General features: G+C 43.7%; 1 long non-coding RNA gene across 1 annotated transcript; it reads left to right on the forward strand.

Annotated features, from left to right (window-relative positions):
* The first annotated feature begins 2,756 nt into the window (after window positions 1-2,756).
* On the forward strand, window positions 2,757-8,814 carry LOC148005919 (uncharacterized). The gene is made up of 3 exons (XR_015620351.1): window positions 2,757-3,039; window positions 6,053-6,167; window positions 7,274-8,814. It is a non-coding gene; the product is annotated as an uncharacterized LOC148005919 (long non-coding RNA).
* Window positions 8,815-22,051: the final 13,237 nt, after the last annotated feature.

The raw sequence follows: 22,051 nt of genomic DNA on the forward strand, positions 1-22,051 counted from the left end.
ACCCTGAAGTGTACCCTGAAGAGTGTGCTTAGCTGTCACGCGTGTGTGTATACACACACACACACACACACACACACACACACACACACACCTGCTCTCAGCAACTCTCAGATTTATACCAGACCTTTCATTTTGGGTCTCTTAGCCCCAATTGCTTAAACACACCGCTGTTTTCTACCTCATGGGTCATGCCCTTTGCTTTGCATAATGTCTTCTACTACTCTCCCCCAGGACCTCCCTTAGCTGGTCACCCGCTATTCAAGTAGTGAAACTTAAGTGACACTGACCAATAATACCTCTACTAAAAGCTTCCTTGAGCATCTCCTTCACCTTCATGAAGGCGGAGGGTATCCTATACTACACTGTTTAACTGTTCACCTACTTCTCATCTGCATGAAGATCTTCTCGAGGACAAGTCCATGTCCTGCTCATCCTCTCCAGTCTCACCATTTCTAAACCAGTAGTGCCAGAAGAGCACTAGTACCAACTTTGGTAGAAACACTCTCAGGCCCTGCCCAGAACCACTGGTGGGGAAACCCTAGCAGTTGGGTCAGAAAGCTCTACCCAGTCCTGTTGCAGCCTGAGAACTGCAGGCCTGTAAGTCTCCCACAGCTCTGGCCTGGGGTGCTGGGATAGCTTTCAACACAGCTTTGTTGAGTTACCTAGCTGCCTTTCAAACAGCCCTTTACTGCAGAATTATCTTTTTATATCATGCAAGAGCTCTGCTTAGAAGCTTTCAGTGGCTTCCTCTTGCATGTAGGAGTCAGTCCAGCTCCTTGGGTGTCCTGTAAGTCCCTCCATGATCGGGTACCCTCCATCCATTCTCGGCTTTCTGGATTGTTTTGGCTTCTTGGACCTTCACCACTCCTCCATTAACTCAAGCCATTTACTGGGGCAGCACACAAGCTGACCTGACTCACTCACCCAATTCTTAAGGAAGAGTGGTCAGGGAGGATAGACAAATACACACACGTAATCTGGTAGTTTCTAGAAAGAAAGGCAACTGAAATAGCAGTGGTGAGTTCCCTTGGGGGGCTTCCATTTGCAGTCATTTCTAACTTTGTTCCTAAAGGTCAAAGGTGTGGGTTTTTCTTTTCAAGCCTTTGGACTAGGTTTTCCATCACCCCAAACCCAAGTCTCCTCTGTTGGTTTGGGATCATGTCCATCATGTCCACCATATAGGGATGTTGGGAAGAACAGATAGTATACAGAGTCCTTCCATTGTTGGCAGGCGACATGTTCCAAGATGCTACAATGCCTAAAAGTATAGACAGAGTGGAAGCCTGGATGTGCAAGGGTTCCCCCCCACACACACACCCATGATAAAGTTCAGCTTTCAAATTAGGCCCAATAAAAGATTAACAAATACAGATAGAACAGAGCAATTATAATAGCCGGCTACTGCCAATGTAGGAAGTGATTCTTAACTTTCTGTTTAATATTTTCAGACGGAGATTGACTGCAAGTAATTCAACCCACAGAGAAGCACCAGAGTGGAGGAGTCGTGACATCGGATGCTCACCACAGCACCATACTCATTCATCTCTGGGCAGTTGGAAATCCTGATACTGTGAGGAGCAGCAATGTGAGGCCAGCTACATCCTAAAAACCCTGAAGCCTTAGGGGAAGACTCAGGGTTGGGCCAGAAGAGAAAGGAAAGTGCCCCTCCTGCTGAGAAATCTCCCCTTGGGGGTGTCCAGTGAAAGTGAAAGTGGAACCCCTGCCAGTCGGATTTACCAGAAGGGCAGTGGGGCTTGTAGAAGCCTTTCAGAAAAAGCAACAGCTGAGCAGGAACCCAGACAGTTTCTGAGAAACCATGAGCTTCGGGCCAGAGTCTGGCAGCTCATGTTTACAAACTCCAGGTCCACCTGCACCCAGATGCGTTAGCCACAGAGTGGGTCATGGTGCTCTGTATTCTGAAGCAAGGAAACTGGAACAAAAGCCAAGGTCATTTCTCCAGGACCCAGGGCTCCCAGGACTTTATTGGGGAAAACAGCATAGTTGTGGTTGCTGGGACAAGATGGGAGACAGCTGGACCTGAGTGAGTGGGGCCTTCATTCTGTTATCATTCAATAATAGATCTATTCTTTTACTCACTCTATACAAACCTGCTACAATAAAAATAATAATGGATGCTCACTGAGTGTCAAGTCCAAGTCAGGAGACCCTGCTAACCACTTTAGCATACTCACAGCAAATGCTCCAGGTTCCGCTCTTATTTGTACTTGCAGATTGGGAAACTGAGGCTCAGTGAGATAACCTAGTCACATCCCAGCTAATTCACAAAACTGGGACTTGTCTGCTAATTGGTGCTGTGCTCATAGTCATTATGCCTAATGAGGCTCAAGTGTAATTGCCTGTGCTGAAGTCAGAGGTTGGCAAGGATGGCGGTGATCATTTATTAACCTCTAGATCTGCAGTGCCTGGGTCTCGGGCCAGCATAGGATAGCTGCTCGCTAAATGTCAGCAACTCATGACCAGAAACAGAAGACTCAAGAAACTACAGACCCAGTCTAACTCCCTGGACCCAGAGCAAGCCCCAGGGAACAGAAAAATAATTATGTGGATGTAGAAGACCTCAAAGGGAAGCTGCAGCTACCTGAAGACTACAGAGAGATTTTCATCAAGGCAAAGTTGGCAGCAAGAGATAGGGATTGAGTGAGTCAATGAAGGGGAGAGAAGGAGCAACAAGACCTGGGTCATAGGAACCTGGGCAGAGGGTACCCTGCTGAAATCACTAAGGACCACTGAGGACAGTAGAGCAGGAACATGACTGAGAGGGACTTGCCTCGAGGCACAATTCCTTGTTCTAACTATAGAGTAGTGACTTATTTGAGGAAGAAGGGGCTAGAGATGGGCGAGCCACTTGGGAACAAGGGTGGGGTTTGAACAGGTAGAATCCACCCTCTTTGAAGAAGATGAAGACAAACCCGACCTGCAGGTGCTACAAGGCCTAAATTTGTTCCCCACTTGTCTCTCAAGGCAAGTGTAGAGCCAGGATGACCACAGGTCAGTAATCAAGGCAAGCTCATGTTAAAGGTGAGAGTAAATTCTCAGAGTCTCGGGGAACATTCTGCTTGGGTTCTCTTAAGGAAGAGAAGGTTGATGATTACAACTTTAAAAGAGATGAATCCTTAAAGGGCAAAGGCTGTCTGACCACACAGGACCATGTAAGACAGAAGGAAAAAGGAGAGGTCAGAAACTAGGAAGCTGCCTTCATCCTTACAACACCAGGAAGACTGCCTGGAGGTGGGGGGAGATGACCACATGGTGCCAGGAAACAAATAGAAAGGAAACGAGCTGGTTCTGCCTTTCTGTGTTTATGTATTGATTGGTTGGTTGCTAATATTCAATATTGTGCTGGATAGTCATCTGAAGAGGGAATTTCAATTAAGGAAATGCTTCCTTGAGAGGGGGCTATCGGCAAGCCCATAGGGTATTTTCTTAATTAGTGGCTGATTGGGACATTCTAGCCCATTGTAGGTGATACCATGCCTGGGCTAGTGGTCCTGGGTTCTATAAGAAAGTAGGCTGGGCAAGCCATGAGAGCAAGCCAAAAAGCAGCTCCCCTTCATGGCCTCTACACCAGCTCCTCCCTCCAAGTTCCTGCCATGTTTGAGTTCCTGTCTTGATTTCATTTGATAATGTACAGAAATACAGAAATATAAGCCAAATAAACTTTTTTCCCTCCAGCTTGCTTTTTGGTCACGGTGTTTCATCACAGCAACAGAAACCATCACTAAGACAAATACCATGGAGGTTAAGGGAGGGTAAAGTCAGAGATATTGCAGCCTTTTCAGAGGAAATCAAAAAATCACATGCTAGGAGGCTGAGCCTGAAGTTAAGGGCCTAAATTTGGCTGTATAGAAAAAGAGGTCATATGTTAGGGAACCATGGTAGAAGGGATGATGGTTTGGAGTTGGGGCATAGTACAGAAATTATATGGGAGATTATGTTTCTCTAATCTGTTAAAGTATAATCATATATTAATTCTTTATGGTAAGGTGGGTGACAAGGCAACTGGGAGGCAGAAAAGGGAAAGCAGTCTATGGCACAGCAGCCCTCTCCCTAAGGCAGATTGCTGCCTTGTTCTCTAACACAAAATGAACTCAGGGAGGAGAGCTAGTGTCCCTGAACTCCACACAGACACTCCCAGTTCCTGTTTGATCCTCAGAACAGGCATCAGAAAAGAGACCACAGAGTAAAGAGGTCACAAAGTTCTTTCTACAAAAGGTGTGAGTGTAAATATTCTGAGCTTTGAGGAACCATAAACTTGTTACCACCACTTCCTCCGCTTCCTCCGCTTCCTCCTCTTCCTCTTCCTCTCCTTCCTCCCCCTCTTCCTCTTCTTTCTCCCCCTTCATCACTTCCTTCTCCTCACCCCTGCCCTCCTAATTCTCCTTTTTTTTCTCCATCTTCTCTTTTTCTTCCTCTTTGTAAAAATTGTTTAGAAGTTCCAGAAATCACCATTATCTCAGAGGCCACACAAAAAAGAGGCTTCTGCACTGTTTTGAAATTTTGACATGGGTTTTTGACTTGGGTCTGGATTTGGGTTCTGCTTCTGAATTTGGTTGCTTCTCTATTGCTATAAGACACCATGACCAAGTCAACTTATAGAACAGGTTTGTTTATTTGGAGCTTACGGTTTCAGAGGGTTAAGGTTCATGGGCATCGTGTGGGGGACCGTGGGGGCAGCAGGCAATCCTGGCACTAGAGCAGTAACTGAGAACTTATGTCATGATCCACAAGTAGGAGGGAGGGAAAAAGGGAGGGCAGTGAGAAAGAGAGAGGGGGAGTGGGAGAGAGCTCAAATACATGAGCCTATGGGACCGTTCTTATTTGAACCACGGGTGTGAATTCAAATTAACAGGCCATGTGACATTTGGCAAGTTATTTAAACTACTCTTACTCTGTAGAATAACCAAAATCTACTTCCCACATTTCATTAGATAGAAATATTATCAAGCACCAGGCTCTGGTCTGTGTTCTGTCATTTATTCATAGTATGACTCTCACTAATGAATGCTCTGTGCCTCAGCTTCCTCATTTGGAAAATGAAGGTGATAACATACTATCTACATGTTTCATTTATTATTATTGACAGGTACCTAGTATAAGATGAATATTTGGCAATTAGTAGCTAACCATTCCTGCTATTCCTCAATGAAAAGGCAAACCAAGAAACAGGCAGGCCAGCTCTCTGGTAGGGCCAGGTTCTGCTAGGGTTCACTTACAGGTCAATCTTAAGTCTGTCTTATAGGAAGCCATCCAGACGGGCTGTGTGAAAAGCTCTCTAGTTTTCTGGCCCATGTGTGGCACTCCCCCACCATCAGATAAGCACTTTCGTAAGCCAAGACCATTTTGATCTCAGCAAAGATCCTGTACACATGCACACACTTGGCAGCTGTGGGCTACAGGCCCTGTGTTCTTGCTTGTGATTTGAGCTATGTTATCAATATTTGTGAATGTAAACTTGGGAGATCAAAGCTGTCCAGGTCACGAAGGCTAATATTTAAATTCCAGACTTGCAGGCACAGCTCTGAAATTCTCTGGCTCCACATCAAGTCTTTGTACAGAAATCAAGTCAAGCATGCATTTGACACAGTTGTGGGGCTCTGGAGTGTGGGTGTGGTATGTATTCAGTAGAAACTGGGGGTCTGCCCAGAATGAAATTCTGTGGAATTCTAATGAAGGACTGTTCTTCAGTTCAGTGCCCTGTGTGACCCTAGTCAGAGCAAACAGATTTCCACAGTTCAGAGACATCACCGAGATCGTTTCAGTCTCTGGAAATACCGTAAGCTGTCCTCAGGGCTAATGATTTGGGCCTGACTTAGCACCACTACTTTTCATGTTTGCTCTTCTGTTGCTGTGATAAAACACAGACCAAAAATCATCTACTTCATCACAACTCTCAGGTCACAATGCTCCTTCGTCTCTGAGGGAAGCCAAGGCAGGAACCTAGAGTTGAGAACTGAAGCAGAGTCCATGGAGAAACACCATGTTGGCATCCTTTTTGTAACTTTCTCAGCTAACTTTATTATACAACCCACAGCTGAGCTGCAACCCTTTCACATCAATCAGGGATCAAGAAAATGCCCCAACATACATGCCCCCAGGACAGCTGATAGAGGCAGCCTCATTCCTCAGTGGAGATGACCTCTTCTCAGGTATGTATCAGTTTATGTCAAATTGACAACCAACTTCCATTTGATATAGAAATTATAAATAATGGTCATATATTTTCTGAAACTTGATGATAGCCACGTTTTTAATCACTTGAATTGTACCACCCACCTCCTTTATACCCTTGAGTGTACAGAACCAAGACATCCTTTGGGATCATCAACTAATCTGTTATCTGCCCAGCTCTTGCAATTCAATCAAACATTACTGAGCTCTTTACACATGCTTTTTAGAATGCCAGGCTTTTGTAAGGACAGAAATGAGCAAGCTGAGGTCCGGAGTGATGGATCTCCAGGTGAAGGTGCTTGCTACTAAGCCTGGGTTTTGTCCCTAGGACCCACATGATGGAAAAAGAGAGCAATTCCAGTGTGTTTGTTGTTCTCTGACCTCCACTTTTGTGTACACACACATACACACACACAAACACACACACACACACACACAGAGAGAGAGAGGGAGGGGGAGAGAGAGAGACAGAGAGACAGAGAGAAAGAGAGAAAGAGACAGACACATATACAGTTGTAATTTTAGAACATTTTAAATGGACAGAAGTTTTTGTTGTGGAAGACAGATGCTCACTACTACTTATATTATCATGCAGGTGTACAGAGTATAGGTAAAGGGATAGCTCATCCTTCCTGTCAGCTGCAAATTTGCTTGCACAGAGGACTTGTACATCCAATCTTCCCTAGGGTCAAGCCCTGGCTCTGTTTTAAACTGTGTCATTGAAAACAAATAACTTAACCACAGCAAACGTTTGTTTGCTTGACTATCAACTGAGGGTCTTGCAGAACTTTCTTCATGGAAAATTTGGACGAAATAAAGAGATATAATTTGTGCAAAACTTGCAATACTATTGTCCAACATACTACCACATCATAATGATACATGGCCGCCATCATAAGACAGACTCCATTTAGAACATGACATTCTTGTCAAAGACTCTTCCCTTGTCTGATGATTATAGTCCTGTATTGTATCTGTGTAACACTTTTATAGTTTACAACATGAAGAATTGCCAATTCATGACCTATTGTAGCCTATAAATGAACATTTTTGTAATAGATTTTCAAAGTACCCTCTTCCACAGCGTATCATCAGAGCCCGAGAATTCTGATGCAATGGTATGAGTAGCTGGGTTTGTAAACCTGGCTGGAGCAATGGGAGATTAAGAAAGAAAGACACCCGGACCGCAGCAGCTCTCTGCTCCCAAACCCCGTGGGAGAGAGACCTCACCGCCTGATCAGGTGGGCACTCCTGAGGCTGCAAGCGGAGGAGACCACCAACACTGCCCACCCCTGCCCACATCCCTGGCCCAAGAGGCAACTGTATAAGGCCTCTGGGTTCCCGTAGGGGAGGGCCTGGGAGCGGCAGGACCCCTGCGCCTGAGACACTGCCGGAACCTGAAGGAAACAGACCGGATAAACAGTTCTCTGCACCCAAATCCCGTGGGAGGGAGAGCTGAACCTTCAGAGAGGCGGACACGCCTGGGAAACCAGAAGAGACTGCACTCTGTGCACATCCAGGCGCCAGAGGAAAACACCAAACGTCATCTGAAACCCTGGTGCACGGAGGCTCCCGGAAGGAGCGGCACAGATTTTCCCGGTTGCTGCCACAGCGGAGAGGACTTAGGCAGTACCCCACGAGCAAACTTGAGCCTTGGAACCGCAGGTAGGACCAACTTTTCCCCTGCAAGAAACCTGCCTGGTGAACTCAAGACACAGGCCCACAGGAACAGCTGAAGACCTGTAGAGAGGAAAAACTACACGCCCGAAAGCAGAACACTCTGTCCCCATAACTGGCTGAAAGAAAACAGGAAAACAGGTCTACAGCACTCCTGACACACAGGTTATAGGACAGTCTAGCCACTGTCAGAAATAGCAGAACAAAGTAACACTAGAGATAATCTGATGGCGAGAGGCAAGCACAGGAACCCAAGCAACAGAAACCAAGACTACATGGCATCATCGGAGCCCAATTCTCCCACCAAAGCAAACACGGAATATCCAAACACACCAGAAAAGCAAGACCTAGTTTCAAAATCATATTTGATCATGATGCTGGAGGACTTCAAGAAAGACATAGAGAACTCCCTTAGAGAAAAAGTAGAAGCCTACAGAGAGGAATCGCAAAAATCCCTGAAAGAATTCCAGGAAAACACAATCAAACAGTTGAAGGAATTAAAAATGGAAATAGAAGCAATCAAGAAAGAACACATGGAAACAACCCTGGACATAGAAAATCAAAAGAAAAGACAAGGAGCTGTAGATACAAGCTTCACCAACAGAATTCAAGAGATGGAAGAGAGAATCTCGGGAGCAGAAGATTCCATAGAAATCATTGACTCAACTGTCAAAGATAATGTAAAGCGGAAAAAGCTACTGGTCCAAAACATACAGGAAATCCAGGACTCAATGAGAAGATCAAACCTAAGGATAATAGGTATAGAAGAGAGTGAAGACTCCCAGCTCAAAGGACCAGTAAATATCTTCAACAAAATCATAGAAGAAAACTTCCCTAACCTAAAAAAAGAGATACCCATAGGCATACAAGAAGCCTACAGAACTCCAAATAGATTGGACCAGAAAAGAAACACCTCCTGTCACATAATTGTCAAAACACCAAACGCACAAAATAAAGAAAGAATATTAAAAGCAGTAAGGGAAAAAGGTCAAGTAACATATAAAGGCAGACCTATCAGAATCACACCAGACTTTTTGCCAGAAACTATAAAGGCCAGAAGATCCTGGACAGATGTCATACAGACCCTAAGAGAACACAAATGCCAGCCCAGGTTACTGTATCCTGCAAAACTCTCAATTAACATAGATGGAGAAACCAAGATATTCCATGACAAAACCAAATTTACACAATATCTTTCTACAAGTCCAGCACTACAAAGGATAATAAAGGGTAAAGCCCAACATAAGGAGGCAAGCTATACCCTAGAAGCAAGAAACTAATCATCTTGGCAACAAAACAAAGAGAATGAAAGCACACAAACATAACCTCACTTCCAAATATGAATATAACGGGAAGCAATAATCACTATTCCTTAATATCTCTCAATATCAATGGCCTCAACTCCCCAATAAAAAGACATAGATTAACAAACTGGATACGCAACGAGGACCCTGCATTCTGCTGCCTACAGGAAACACACCTCAGAGACAAAGACAGACATTCCCTCAGAGTGAAAGGCTGGAAAACAATTTTCCAAGCAAATGGTCAGAAGAAGCAAGCTGGAGTAGCCATTCTAATATCAAATAAAATCAATTTTCAACTAAAAGTCATCAAAAAAGATAAGGAAGGACACTTCATATTCATCAAAGGAAAAATCCACCAAGATGAAGTCTCAATCCTAAATATCTATGCCCCAAATACAAGGGCACCTACATATGTAAAAGAAACCTTACTAAAGCTCAAAACACACATTGCACCTCACACAATAATAGTGGGAGATTTCAACATCCCACTCTCATCAATGGACAGATCATGGAAACAGAAATTAAACAGAGATGTAGACAGACTAAGAGAAGTCATGAGCCAAATGGACTTAACGGATATTTATAGAACATTCTATCCTAAAGCAAAAGGATATACCTTCTTCTCAGCTCCTCATGGTACTTTCTCCAAAATTGACCATATAATTGGTCAAAAAACGGGCCTCAACAGGTACAGAAAGATAGAAATAATCCCATGCGTGCTATCGGACCACCACGGCCTAAAACTGGTCTTCAATAACAATAAGGGAAGAATGCCCACATATACGTGGAAATTGAACAATGCTCTACTCAATGATAACCTGGTCAAGGAAGAAATAAAGAAAGAAATTAAAAACTTTTTAGAATTTAATGAAAATGAAGGTACAACATACCCAAACTTATGGGACACAATGAAAGCTGTGCTAAGAGGAAAACTCATAGCGCTGAGTGCCTGCAGAAAGAAACAGGAAAGAGCATATGTCAGCAGCTTGACAGCACACCTAAAAGCTCTAGAACAAAAAGAAGCAAATACACCCAGGAGGAGTAGAAGGCAGGAAATAATCAAACTCAGAGCTGAAATCAACCAAGTAGAAACAAAAAGGACCATAGAAAGAATCAACAGAACCAAAAGTTGGTTCTTTGAGAAAATCAACAAGATAGATAAACCCTTAGCCAGACTAACGAGAGGACACAGAGAGTGCGTCCAAATTAACAAAATCAGAAATGAAAAGGGAGACATAACTACAGATTCAGAGGAAATTCAAAAAATCATCAGATCTTACTATAAAAACCTATATTCAACAAAACTTGAAAATCTTCAGGAAATGGACAATTTCCTAAACAGATACCAGGTATCGAAGTTAAATCAGGAACAGATAAACCAGTTAAACAACCCCATAACTCCTAAGGAAATAGAAGCAGTCATTAAAGGTCTCCCAACCAAAAAGAGCCCAGGTCCAGACGGGTTTAGTGCAGAATTCTATCAAACCTTCATAGAAGACCTTATACCAATATTATCCAAACTATTCCACAAAATTGAAACAGATGGAGCCCTACCGAATTCCTTCTATGAAGCCACAATTACTCTTATACCTAAACCACACAAAGACCCAACAAAGAAAGAGAACTTCAGACCAATTTCCCTTATGAATATCGACGCAAAAATACTCAATAAAATTCTGGCAAACCGAATTCAAGAGCACATCAAAACAATCATCCACCATGATCAAGTAGGCTTCATCCCAGGCATGCAGGGATGGTTTAATATAAGGAAAACCATCAACGTGATCCATCATATAAACAAACTGAAAGAACAGAACCACATGATCATTTCATTAGATGCTGAGAAAGCATTTGACAAAATTCAACACCCCTTCATGATAAAAGTCCTGGAAAGAATAGGTATTCAAGGCCCATACCTAAACATAGTAAAAGCCATATACAGCAAACCAGTTGCTAACATTAAACTAAATGGAGAGAAACTTGAAGCAATCCCACTAAAATCAGGGACTAGACAAGGCTGCCCACTCTCTCCCTACTTATTCAATATAGTTCTTGAAGTTCTAGCCAGAGCAATCAGACAACAAAAGGAGATCAAGGGGATACAGATCGGAAAAGAAGAGGTCAAAATATCACTATTTGCAGACGACATGATAGTATATTTAAGTGATCCCAAAAGTTCCACCAGAGAACTACTAAAGCTGATAAACAACTTCAGCAAAGTGGCTGGGTATAAAATTAACTCAAATAAATCAGTTGCCTTCCTCTATACAAAAGAGAAACAAGCCGAGAAAGAAATTAGGGAAATGACACCCTTCATAATAGACCCAAATAATATAAAGTACCTCGGTGTGACTTTAACCAAGCAAGTAAAAGATCTGTACAATAAGAACTTCAAGACACTGAGGAAAGAAATTGAAGAAGACCTCAGAAGATGGAAAGATCTCCCATGCTCATGGATTGGCAGGATTAATATAGTAAAAATGGCCATTTTACCAAAAGCAATCTACAGATTCAATGCAATCCCCATCAAAATACCAATCCAATTCTTCAAAGAGTTAGACAGAACAATTTGCAAATTCATCTGGAATAACAAAAAACCCAGGATAGCTAAAGCTATCCTCAACAATAAGAGGACTTCAGGGGGAATCACTATCCCTGAACTCAAGCAGTATTACAGAGCAATAGTGATAAAAACTGCATGGTATTGGTACAGAGACAGACAGATAGACCAATGGAATAGAATTGAAGACCCAGAAATGAACCCACACACCTATGGTCACTTGATTTTTGACAAAGGAGCCAAAACCATCCAATGGAAAAAAGATAGCATTTTCAGCAAATGGTGCTGGTTCAATTGGAGGGCAACATGTAGAAGAATGCAGATCGATCCATGCTTATCACCCTGTACAAAGCTTAAGTCCAAGTGGATCAAGGACCTCCACATCAAACCAGACACACTCAAACTAATAGAAGAAAAACTAGGGAAGCATCTGGAACACATGGGCACTGGAAAAAATTTCCTGAACAAAACACCAATGGCTTATGCTCTAAGATCAAGAATCGACAAATGGGATCTCATAAAACTGCAAAGCTTCTGTAAGGCAAAGGACACTGTGGTTAGGACAAAACGGCAACCAACAGATTGGGAAAAGATCTTTACCAATCCTATAACAGATAGAGGCCTTATATCCAAAATATACAAAGAACTCAAGAAGTTAGACCGCAGGGAAACAAATAACCCTATTAAAAAATGGGGTTCAGAGCTAAACAAAGAATTCACAGCTGAGGAATGCCGAATGGCTGAGAAACACCTAAAGAAATGTTCAACATCTTTAGTCATAAGGGAAATGCAAATCAAAACAACCCTGAGATTTCACCTCACACCAGTGAGAATGGCTAAGATCAAAAACTCAGGTGACAGCAGATGCTGGCGAGGATGTGGAGAAAGAGGAACACTCCTCCATTGTTGGTGGGATTGCAGACTGGTAAAACCATTCTGGAAATCAGTCTGGAGGTTCCTCAGAAAATTGGACATTGAACTGCCTGAGGATCCAGCCATACCTCTCTTGGGCATATACCCAAAAGATGCCTCAACATATAAAAGAGACACGTGCTCCACTATGTTCATCGCAGCCTTATTTATAATAGCCAGAAACTGGAAAGAACCCAGATGCCCTTCAACAGAGGAATGGATACAGAAAATGTGGTACATCTACACAATGGAATATTACTCAGCTATCAAAAACGAGTTTATGAAATTCGTAGGCAAATGGTTGGAACTGGAAAATATCATCCTGAGTGAGCTAACCCACTCACAGAAAGACATACATGGTATGCACTCATTGATAAGTGGCTATTAGCCCAAATGCTTGAATTACCCTAGATCCCTAGAACAAAGGAAACTCAAGACGGATGATCAAAATGTGAATGCTTCACTCCTTCTTTAAATGAGGAAAAAGAATACCCTTGGCAGGGAAGGGAGAGGCAAAGATTAAAACAGAGACTGAAGGAACACCCATTCAGAGCCTGCCCCACAGGTGGCCCATACATATACAGCCACCCAATTAGACAAGATGGATGAAGCAAAGAAGTGCAGACCGACAGGAGCCGGATGTAGATCGCTCCTGAGAGACACAGCCAGAATACAGCAAATACAGAGGCGAATGCCAGCAGCAAACCACTGAACTGAGAATAGGTCCCCCGTTGAAGGAATCAGAGAAAGAACTGGAAGAGCTTGAAGGTGCTCGAGACCCCAAAAGTACAACAATGTCAAGCAACCAGAGCTTCCAGGGACTAAGCCACTACCTAAAGACTATACATGGACTGACCCTGGACTCTGTCCCCATAGGTAGCAATGAATATCCTAGTAAGAGCACCAGTGGAAGGGGAAGCCCTGGGTCCTGCTAAGACTGAACCCCCAGTGAACTAGACTATGCGGGGAGGGTGGCAATGGGGGGAGGTTTGGGAGGGGAACACCCACAAGGAAGGGGAGGGGGGAGGGTGATGTTTGTCCGGAAACCGGGAAAGGGAATAACACTTGAAATGTATATAAGAAATACTCAAGTTAATAAAAAAAATAAAATAAAATAAAATAAAAAAAAAAGATATGTCCACAGAAAAACCTGCAAAAACAAAAAAAAAAAAAAAAAAAGAAAGACAGACACATGTAACACAAGCAAAGCTTGGGTGGGGTGGACTGAATGTTCTCCCTGTAGGGAAGCAGTCTCAGTTTTGATGAGGAAGCTGCAGTCTATGTTACCTTTCTATATTGTTAACATCTGTATGTGGACCAGAAGAAGGATTTGCCATTCCTGTGGATCTGAGGCACTGGAGCCCTTGAATGGCTGTGCTCATTTCAGTAATAAACATTCACTCAAGATTTCATCTGCCCTCCACACTCTGAGTGTGCTGACACCATTGAGTTTTCCTAGATAACTATTTTCTCAAACATTGACCCTTTCTTCTTTACACATATGGTAAGATACTGCCTATTCAGTAGTTTCAAGTGTTTGGTCCAACTATAAACATACAACCGAATTGAACCACTGTCCATTCCCTAAGGCTTCATTTGTTTAATCTCTGTCCTCTCTGTCTTTCTCTGTCTCTCTATCTCCGTTTCTCTGTCTCTCCCTGTTTGTCTCTATTTCTCTCTCTCTCTCTCTCTCTCTCTCTCTCACACACACACACACACACATCTGTTTGTATATATGGGTGCAAGTGTACAAAGGCCAAAGGTCAACCTTAGATGTCTTTTCTTAGATTCCTTTCATTATTTTTTTTATATAGGGTCTTTCACTGGCTTGGAATTTGCTAGTTAAGCTTGGCTGGCCACTGTGCTCTGGGGATATGCCTGTCTGTCTTTCAATGCTGGGATTATAAACATGTCACCTTGCCTGCATTTTTTATATGGGTTTTGAAGATGGAGTGCAGGGCCTCCTGCTTAAACAGCAAGCAACCTACTAACTAAGCAGTTGACCCAGCTCCTAATCTACTGTTTGAATAGAAAGCTAGAAAGCTAGACTAGCCTTTCTCTAGTACCTGAAGTTGTAGGATGTTAAATGCTGGAAAAGCCAAATGTATCTTTTTGATGGTTTACTGATCCAATTAATTTTTATAGAGTGCCTTCTAGACACCATACTGGGTATAGGAGATACATAAATCAACATATGCATGAAGTCTTTTCCCCAGTGAACTTTATATATGGAGAGACTAAATCCAGGCAAGAAAACAAGTCAGTTGTAGCAGAACGTAATGAGTTATGTGCTAAAACTCTGTAGAAAAAAGCAGGATGCACATAGACAGGGAGATACAGCCGAAACACAGACACAAGCAACAGCAACAACAACAACAATTTTTAAGAAATTGTAGGAGCATTCATGGGAGCTCCAGCTTCTAGTTCCAGCAAAGTTTGAATCCCAGCTCATCACTGCCCTGCCAGCACTTGGCTGTTCAGTTCTTCCTTGGAGCTCATGGGCTGTTAAGACAGTCCCCTCAGTGCCAGCATTGACTGAATTAGGTTCTGCCAGTTTTAGTCACTAACATGTATTCTGACATGGCAGCTTATATGGGAGAATCCATTCTTTTCTGAGAGAGAGAGAGAGAGAGAGAGAGAGAGAGAGAGAGAGAGAGAGAGAGAGAGAGAGAGAGAACGAGAGATGTTAGTTCTTGGGGGAAGTAGAAATATGGGTCTGAAATGTGAGCTTCATTGAGTCCTCTTTTGGCTATGTGCCTAAGTAACTGATATATGCTTCAATTGAAAAATTATTCAACTTGGGATCCCCAGTGACCATTTCTGACCTGGACTCAGGTAGATGTACAGAGCTTGATCGAGGTAGCCCAGACCCAAAATGACAAAACTGGTATGTATTCTTTTACATGCAGATGCTAACTTTTGAGCTCTCAATATGAATGTTTATGAAATGAATAACCACAATGACTTATATACATAAGAATGAGGAATAAGGGGAAAGAAAGATCTCTCAAGGAAGGGGAAATAGAATATATAATTAGAGAGAAATGGCAGTGGGAGGGTTTGGTAAGTGGGGATTATGGGAAGGGGAAAAGAGGGAGATAAAGAAAGAACCTAGGAAGGGGAATATAGAGAGAAACAGATAACATTAAGGAAATTTATGACAGTAGAAGTTTCTTTAAATAAATACATATATGCATGAAATCTAAATAGAATCACCAAATGATGCGGGATACAAAGCCTCATCTAGACACCTCTCCACCAAGTGAAATCTCCAGTGCCAGGAATGGGTTACATCTATTTGAGTCGTTGACCAAAGGGGCACCATGGAAATTCTCAAATGAATCAGGCCATTGCCAAGTTGTTGTCCTCTGAAAAGGATGGTAAGGCACCATCGCTGAATACAACGACTGTATATCTTGTTAAACATAGAATAGCTTATCAGATACCTAACCGCAGCCTTCATTTCTACTCCGGAGTGTTAAAAGGTACTAGAAGGTACCCTGTAAGCTATTAGAGGAGAAAAATAAACATTAACCCTCCTAACAATCTTTCCACTTACAATGTTAACCTGCCTGCCTGATATGCCAATACATTAGTAGCATAAACATAGGAGTAATCAGCCACTTCTCACAGTGTTCTGTTATGCCCATAGATGCCTCACTCAGGCGTCATCAGAGAAGATTTCTGCTGCAGAAAATGAGAACTCATACAGACATCCACAACTGGAGAGTATACATAGAGTGAGAGACTGTGAAACAGTCTTTTTTTTTTTAAATTACTGTTTTTGATAGTCCCCCCTCCTGGTTCACCCTCCCACAGTTCCTCATCCCATTCTTCCTCCCCTCTGTCTCCAAAAGGATGTCCCCACCCTACACACCCCCTCCTGGCCAGGCCTCCGCCCCACTCCCTGAGGCCTTGAGTTTCCTCGAGGGTTAGTCTTCTCCCACTGAGACCAGACCAGGCAGTCCTCTGCTGAATATATGTTGGGGGCCTCAGACCAGCTCCTGCATGCTGCCTGGTTGGTGGCTCAGTGTCTGAGAGATCTTAGGGGTCTTGGTTAGTTGAAACTGCTGGTCTTCCTATGGGGTCTCCCTCCTCCTCAGCTTCTTCTAGCCTTTCCCTAATTCAACCTCAGGGGTCCCCAACTTCAGTTCATTGGTTGGGTGTAAGTATCTACATCTGTCTCTGTCAGCTGCTTGTTGGGCCTCTTGGAAGGCAGCCATGCTAGGCTCCTATCTGTAAGCACACCATAGCATCAGTAGTAGTGTCAGGCCTTAGAGCCTCTCCTTGAGCTGGATCCTAATTTGGGCCTGTCACTGGACGCCCTTTCCCTCAGTCTGTTCTCCATTTTTGTTCCTACATTTCTTTTAGACAGGAACAATTCTGGGTCAGAGTTTTTGACTGTGGGATGGCAACTTCATCTCTCCACTTGATGTCCTGTCTTTCTACTGGAGGTAGACTCTACAAGTTTCCTTTCCCCACTGTTGGGCATTTCATCTAATATCTATCCTTTTGAATCCTGCGAGTCTCTCACCTCCCAGGTCTCTGGTATTTCTTAGAGGGTCCCCTATTACCCCCCACTACCCAGGTTGCCTATTTCCATTCTTTCTGCTGGCCCTCAGGGCTTCTCTCCTTTTTCCCTTCAACTATAAGAGATCATGTTCCCCCTTTCCCCTCCCCCTCCTCTCTTCCTCCCAGTTCCCTCCTTCCCTCTGCCTCCTGTGATTGTTTTCTTCTCCCTCTCAAGTGGTATTGAAGCATGAACACTCAGTCTTAAATGAGATGTAGTCATTAAATCCTTCCTTTTGGGGCTCAACATACTATGTGGAAGAGAAAGTAGGAAGATTATAAAAAGCCAAAGGGAATGGATATGGATGACAGCAGGGAAATAGTGTCTTCCAGATGTAACAGGACTGATGCATATGTGAAGTTACAGAAACTGTGATAGCATTCCTAGGGTCTGCACAGGTCCAAATCAGATGGGGTCCCATGCTGAGATGGGGAAATGGGCACAAGCTCCTATCCCTAACCACCTTAGTTTGGGTTATTGTTGCTATGATAAAGCACTGTGACCAAAAGCAATTTTGGGGGGAGGCTTATTTGGCTTACACTGTCACATTCATTACAGGAACTTAAACAAGGCAGAACCTAGATGCAGGAGCTGATACAGGGACCATGGAGTGATGCTTCTTACTGGCTTGCTCCCCATACCTTGCTCAGCCTGTTTTCCTTTAGAACCCAGGAGCTCAAGCCCATGGATGACCACACCCAAAATCATTTAAGAAAATACTCTACTGACTTGCCTAGAGCCCAATCTTATGGAGGAATCTTCTCAATTGGGGTTCCCTCCTCTCAGAAGACTCTAGCTTATATCAAGTTTACATAAAATTAGCCAGCACACCAGGAAATTATCTCCGATTAATAACTGTGCCAAATAAAAAATAGTATCTTTAGGAGACACTCTGTGGGTATACAAACCATACTTAGGTTTAGGTTCTATACTCAGCAGTACATGGCTAACATAAAATGAACTCTTTTAAGATTTTTTTCCCATCTCATATTGTTTTATTTGGTTTTATTTCTACCTCACTGGTCTTTTGCTTATATAGTATGGTTTCCAATTATATTTTTATGAGGTGTGTGTGTGCGTGCATGTGAGTGTGTGAGTGTGTGTGTGTGTGTGTGTGAATATGTATGTAATTCTTATGTTCCACTACTCCAGCTACATATGTAGCAGAGAATTCCCTTATCTGGCATCAGTGAGAGGGGAGGCCCTTGGTCCTGTAGAGGCTTGATGTCCCAACATAGGGGGATGCTACATAGGTGAGGCAGGAGTGGGTGGGTGAGTGGGAGAACACCCTCATAGAGGAGAGGCAAAGGGGAGGAAGGATGGGGGTTTGCAGAGGGGAAACTGGGAAGGGGGTCAGCATTTGAAATGTAAATAAAGAAAATAACCAAAAACATAAAAAGAAAGTAAAAGAAAAAAAGAAGAGCATGTGGTAAGGCATGGAGGCTAGGGCTTAGGACTGTGGAGGAGGAGAGATGAGGGGGACTGAGAGCCTTATGAACAAGCAGGGGCAGGATTGCAGTTTGGCAGGTATTGTGGGATGTGATAGAATTTAGGACTATTGATCAATGCTGGATTTTTTTCATAAGTAACCAAATGGACAGTGTTTCTCCTCTGGGTGGGTAATGAAGATAGAACGGTAAAAGGAAATACTCATTAAGGTTCTGCTGTTGCCTCTCACCCCATACTTTGGAACTATGGGTGCTGAAAGAGTAGCTCAGTGGTTAACAGCAACAGCTGCTCTTGCAGAGGATCGCGGTTCAGGTCTCAGTACTCGCACTGTAGCTCTCAACCATTTGGAACTCTAGTTCTAGGGGATGTGGCATGCTCATCCAACTTCAGGCACCAGGTACAAGTGGGAGGCACAGACATACACGCAGGCAAAATTCCCATACCCTTGAACTGTATGAACTCTACATCCAAGGTCAACAACTGACGAAATTAGTCCAAAGAATACTCAATATATTGAGAATACTCGAGGATGGAGGCCAGGGCCTGCTATTCTTCATGGCTATACAGTTGGCCATCCAGTGTCCTGTCTGTCATTGATCAGTGTGGTTACAGCCTGAATGGATTAACTCCTGTTTCTGAAAACCAGAGATAGGCATTGGGCAATTGCTGAGATGGCTATCTTGCATGAGAAGGGACAGGTCAAATCCCTGGGGGAGGGGTGGGGAGGCAGAGTTGGATGGGTAAGGGTGTCCTAAGTGGAGAAAGAACTATGTTCTCTATCCAGAGGTGTGTGGGATCACCATGAACTAGCACTGAGACAAGGTATACTTACAGTCTAACATGACAGATGAACATTTTATCTTGTAAGAGAAAGGTAAGTATAGAAAATAACACCATGTAAGAGAGAAGAAAACCAGACGTAATCATTTATTCATTACATAAGTCTAATCCATGTACAAAACTGTTCCATGTATAAACTCTTGATAAATGTGGGAATGGGGGGGTGTTCAGTGCTAGTAGAGTGTGCTAGTTGGTCTTTACCAACTCGACACAAACCTAGACATATCTGGGAAGAAGGAATCTTAATTAAGAAAATATCTCTGTAAGACTAGCTTGTAGGCAAGTGTGTTGGGCTTATTGATTGATGACTCATGTCATGTTAGGTCTATCTTATTGTGGGCAGTGGCAGCCCTGGGCAGGTAGTCCTTAGTTGTATAAGAAAAGGGGTTGAGCAAGCCATGGGGGGCAAGCCAGTGAGCAGTATTCCTCCAGGTTCCTGTCTTGAGTCCCCTCAGTGAAGGTGTGTGATCTGAAAGTTGTAAGCTTAAACAGTAGAAACCCTAAAACACAACATTGAATGCGAGCACATGAAAGGGTCAAATAAACAAAGCAGTTTGGAAATTTTGTGCACTACAAACCCTTGGTTTACGCAGCGGTCTAGACTGATAGCAAAGTGGAGTGGTAGCCCAGTCCTTGCTCTGTTCTCTGAGCTGTACACAGCTGCTTAGTGCTTCCATACAATAGGAACCTCCTCTCTCTTATGGTACACACTACAGAAGCTGTAAACACAGGGTTGGGTAGAGGGGTGGTGGTAAGGTCAGAGAAGTAATAGGGCCCAGACCTAAAGTGCCTTGAAAGTCATTGTAAAGGCTTTAGCCTTTCTTCTGAACAGACCATGCTTGACAGAACAATGGAGCAAAAGAGACCAGAGAGGTGCCCTGGATTGGTTCCTGGTCATTCTTATTCATTTTTGGCTAACCCTGCTTTGTCCTGATTTGCAATTTATCCTCTGTAGACAGGGAGAGACAGAGAGACAGAGAGAGAGACAGAGAGAGAGAGAGAGAGAGAGAGAGAGAGAGAGAGAGAGAGACTTTAATTCTTTCTCTGTCTCTAAATGGCATTTATCAAAGTTTTGATTCTCAACTGACCCTTCACAGAAACCATTGGAGAAAGTTTTAGGTAGAAAGAGGTAGGAAAAACCTGCCCTACCCCCTCCTAAGGTGGGCTCAAACCGACATTCTTTTTTAGTGCTCCATGGTCTTGGTGGGAAGGCTTGAGGGAACCTCAAGGAAGTCTGAGGGAACCTGGAAATGGGTCCATACCTGTCTCCCTGTGTCCTGGGTGAGGCAATTGTACCTTTCTGTGAGTAAACAAGGGCATTGTTGGGGTTCAGGAGTTCTGATGACAGCCTCTCTAAGTTTACTTCCTGCTCTTATGGTCCTGAACCCTCCCTTGCCCTTCTCTTTCCAAAGTTCCTCCTCTTTGGGCTTATAAATGTGTAAAGTGTTGAAAACCATGTAGGAGGTTGCAGGGTGGAGGCCCCTGGGGACTGGGTGAGTGATCAACGCCCAGGAGCAGCCAGGGTCCTGGGAGTCCTCAATGGTCACCACTGAGAGAAGGGCAAGCTCTCATTGCAAAGGGGCTCTGACAGGCTAATGTAAACCAGATGTGCACCAGAGAGAGCAAGGCCTATTACTAAGTGTTGTGAAATGGCCCAGGGGAGGTAAATAAGCAAAAACAGGCCAGTTGCCTAGCAGCACATACAACAAAACAAGCAGCAGCCTAGTTGGCATTGGACCAGGCAGAGCAGCTTTCTGCAGGGGGCGGGAGAGACAGGGAGGGCTCAGTCTGATGAGACCCAAGAGGCTGGCTCCCCAGCACCTTCCAAACTCCCCGATCCCCTGGGTACTAGGGTCTGCCATCTGATCAGTCCACGTTGGTTCCACAGGCACAGTGACTGCTTTAAGTGAACCCCTATGGGTCAGTGTCAAGGATTTCTTAATTGGGGGAAAGAGGATCTGTACCCACTTCTGAGGGCTATGCGCTGACTATATCCACTGAGAGGTTTAACAGCAGGGACAGAGCTGCAAAGATCTCCTAAAGGTCCTCAATATTCTTATCATAGTCTTCTTCAGCCACCAGTGCTCCATATCCCCAGGTATCTCTTAAACTTGTAACCCAGTATAAACGAGGCACTGGGATAGCTCCAAGTTAGACAGAATGGATCAAAAGAGGCTCACACCTTGTTCTCAAAGGATCTATCTACAGCTTATGGAGGAGATAACCATGATCAAGGAATCATATGCTCAAATGCATGGTTGCAAATGTTGCTTAATGCTTTGAAAGAAGATGCAGAGTGGCAAGAAACAGCGAAGCAGTGATTGAGTTTCAACAGTGTGTGAGGCAGTTTGCTTTTAGAAGGAGAAGCTGAGATGTGCAAATGATTAGCACTCACCAGGAGAGAGGGGGTGGGGGCACAAATGAGAAAGTGTGGTGACATGAAGGTGCTTTGGGGGGGAATGCCTGAGAGAGTGGCACTGAAGGAATGTCTGTGAAGTGGGTTCTGGGGTAGAGAAGTAGATGGGAGACAGGTCACTTGAGACACAAGAG

The sequence above is a fragment of the Rattus norvegicus genome, chromosome 5, assembly GCF_021556685.1.
Source record: "Rattus norvegicus strain SHRSP/BbbUtx chromosome 5, alternate assembly SHRSP_T2T, whole genome shotgun sequence".
Classification (NCBI taxonomy): domain Eukaryota; kingdom Metazoa; phylum Chordata; class Mammalia; order Rodentia; family Muridae; genus Rattus; species Rattus norvegicus.